General features: G+C 35.7%; 1 pseudogene; it reads left to right on the top strand.

The window, feature by feature from the left end:
* The first annotated feature begins 1061 nt into the window (after window positions 1-1061).
* LOC149186676 (uncharacterized) lies at window positions 1062-2562 on the top strand (annotated as a pseudogene).
* The last annotated feature ends 271 nt before the right edge of the window (window positions 2563-2833 follow it).

Consider the following 2833-nt stretch of genomic DNA (forward strand, 5'->3'; position numbering starts at 1 on the left):
GTCAACATTCTTATATATTTCTTGTTTCCTCATAGGACAAGACAAATATAAAGCTATCATAATGTGGGGTAATGTTGGGCTTCAAAATCTGTAGGACAAGTGTCTGTTAGATTTAGAGAGTGAAAATAAAATAAATATGCATGATCATATTAGGGATCTTGGAAGAAAAATTAGGAAGGAAGTAATACCCCTTAGTATTTGGGTTTGACAACCAATATCAGTGATGATTTGTTACAACTATCATCACATGTAAGTACTTTGACAATCCAAACCGTTTTCTTGGGTTTAATTAAATTTTAAGCCTTAAAATTTCTTGTTTCATGAAAAAGTTATATTGGTTCACTATAGATTTTTTTCTTTATCAAATGAATAGGTAATATCTGAGGTAAACAAAATTAGTATGGTTAGTTCCTCCGTTGATTTCTTCACGGATAAACATCCCAACCTTTCAAATACCCTAACTTCACAAATATCACAGATCAGTATGGTTAGTTTCTCCCTTGATTTATTCACGGATAAACATCCCGACCTTTCAAATGCCCTGATTTCACAAATATCATGGATCATAAGGTCAAAAATCAGGCCTCTATTCAATAATTTCCATTTTAGGAAGCTGCAACTTGTTGCGAGTAAAGAAGATCATTTAGAAGACATATTGAGGGAGCAAAAACCGCATTTGATATGGCTCTATTGGTATTAATTTTCCCACTCTTCCTTGCCTAACTTGATTCTGATAATGAAGTTAAGAGTTCTGGAAATCACTCCAAGGTCTATAGGGTAGCTGAATTACCAACAAAGGATTTCCATATGGAACCACTCCAAATCAGTCATTGTTGAAAGGTTGTCGGATGAATTTTGTCATCTGTGCTCTTTGAAATACTTAATTTTCAAAGGGTTCTCAAAATTGGTCTCTCTACTTGTTTCATTTGGAGAGCTAAATAGCTTATAGCTCATGGATTTGGAAGGTGCTTCCTCTTTTCTCATCCTTCCCAATTCATTTGGCAATTTAACTCAATTGAAACATCTTTCATTGAGGGGTCGTGAGAATTTGACCATCGATAATGGAACTCTTGGAGATATTAAAAAGCTGGAATCAACCCTCCAATTATCCCAAGGAAGGCGATGATGTTTTGTTCTAGTGGTGTAAGAAAAAGAGGCCTTGAGGCCACAAAAATGCATCCAAAAGTTTGATGGGGGACTCTAGCATTCAGGGTAGGAAATCCATACAAGCAGGACACCATGCTTCGAAATCTGAAAAACAGAAAGTTCTTGTGAAATCCCATGTAACGGTTCATTCAAGGAGCACCACTTTAAGTCATTGCACTGGGCTCCGGGATCATAGCCATGGATTCATCAAAAGGTTAGTTGATTTGCACTTCCATAAACCGACAACTAATCTTCTTCACTTTAAATTTAAGGTCTGGGTTGGTACCATGTAGTCATTGAGTATTAATATATATGTTGAGACACTTTATTGGTTTCAGGTTTTTTGTTTTCTCTTGTCTTGGATTTACCTCTCCCATTAGACACGCCCAATTTATTTATGTATTTGATAGACTAAAAATTGACTCTACCAGGAATTATGAAGATTTAAATGGTGCCGACCTTCTAAACAAGGGTCTTCAGCAAAAGGTTGATAGGCATTCATCATCTCCTGTAGAGAAACATGTCGAAGGAGTTGGTTTCTTCAGTCCAAATGCCATTGGGACCACTAGAGTATCTGATGCAAACCAAAATTCCACAACATCTGATACATAGGCTTCCATGCCTCCAAAGAAGATAGATATGGAAACATTTGAATGGAAAAGATCTTTGCTGCAATTGTCTTGGAAAGAAAATGAGGATGCTTTTCTTATCATGAAAGGCACAAAGCTTTCCCAACATCCCAAAAAGCGGCCGAAATATGTTGAAAAGGTTCTACAAGTAGGAAATGCACTGGACACAACATCTGATACAGAGGCCTATGCGCCTCCAGAGAAGATAGATATGGAAACATTTGAATCACCAAGAGATTTGTTGCAATTGTCTCGGAAAGAAAATGAGGATGATTTTCTTATCATGAAAGGCACAAACATTTCCTAGTAACCCAAATATGTTGAGAAAGTTCTACGGGTAGGAAAGACAGTGGACACATATTATCAATTTATTGTCATTATGTTTTCTTTATATACACAAACATGGAAGGAAGGAGGGTTTGTATCTAACATGTTTTTTGTTTCTGTTACCATATAATTGCTTTCCTAGAAGTCTCAGATTTATCAAGGGGATGCTACGAAGTTAGAGAGAAAAAATGTACTAAGAAGGTTTGTTTTCTCCTTGTTTCTCTTTTCTGCGTTTTTTTATAATGATTTTATGAACCATATGTATTTCATTTGTAGATTTGGGTCACTTCTAGTGTGGGCCTTTCTTGTTTGGCAAGCGTTTTATTTGTGTGTGTTCTATCTTTTCATATTATGAAGAGACTCAATTCATTCCATATTTTTGGTTATATTTCTACTGTAGAAACCAAGGGGTCTAAAGGCAATGTAATTTTCAGACAATGATTCAGACTGGTGTGGCTAGGAATGGACAAATATCTAAGTTCTATCACCTTTTCCATGCTTTTCATTGTGCAGACTGTTTTCTCATTAATTCATCGGATCCCAACTAAGTCTTTGTACTCTGTAAAATGTTGGTAGATTGATTTCAAATTTTTTGGGCAGAGTTTTGCTAGAAAGCTACTCCACAGTTGCGATTAATGTCAGATTTACTTTGGCTATCTATTTCCAATAATATGGTAATATTTTCTTTGAAAATCTTGTATAAAGCCTACATCTATAGGAATGTATGTCAT

This window comes from Pinus tabuliformis, chromosome 3_1 (genome assembly GCF_031772625.1).
Source record: "Pinus tabuliformis cultivar Carrire ecotype Pingquan chromosome 3_1, CPIR1, whole genome shotgun sequence".
Classification (NCBI taxonomy): domain Eukaryota; kingdom Viridiplantae; phylum Streptophyta; class Pinopsida; order Pinales; family Pinaceae; genus Pinus; species Pinus tabuliformis.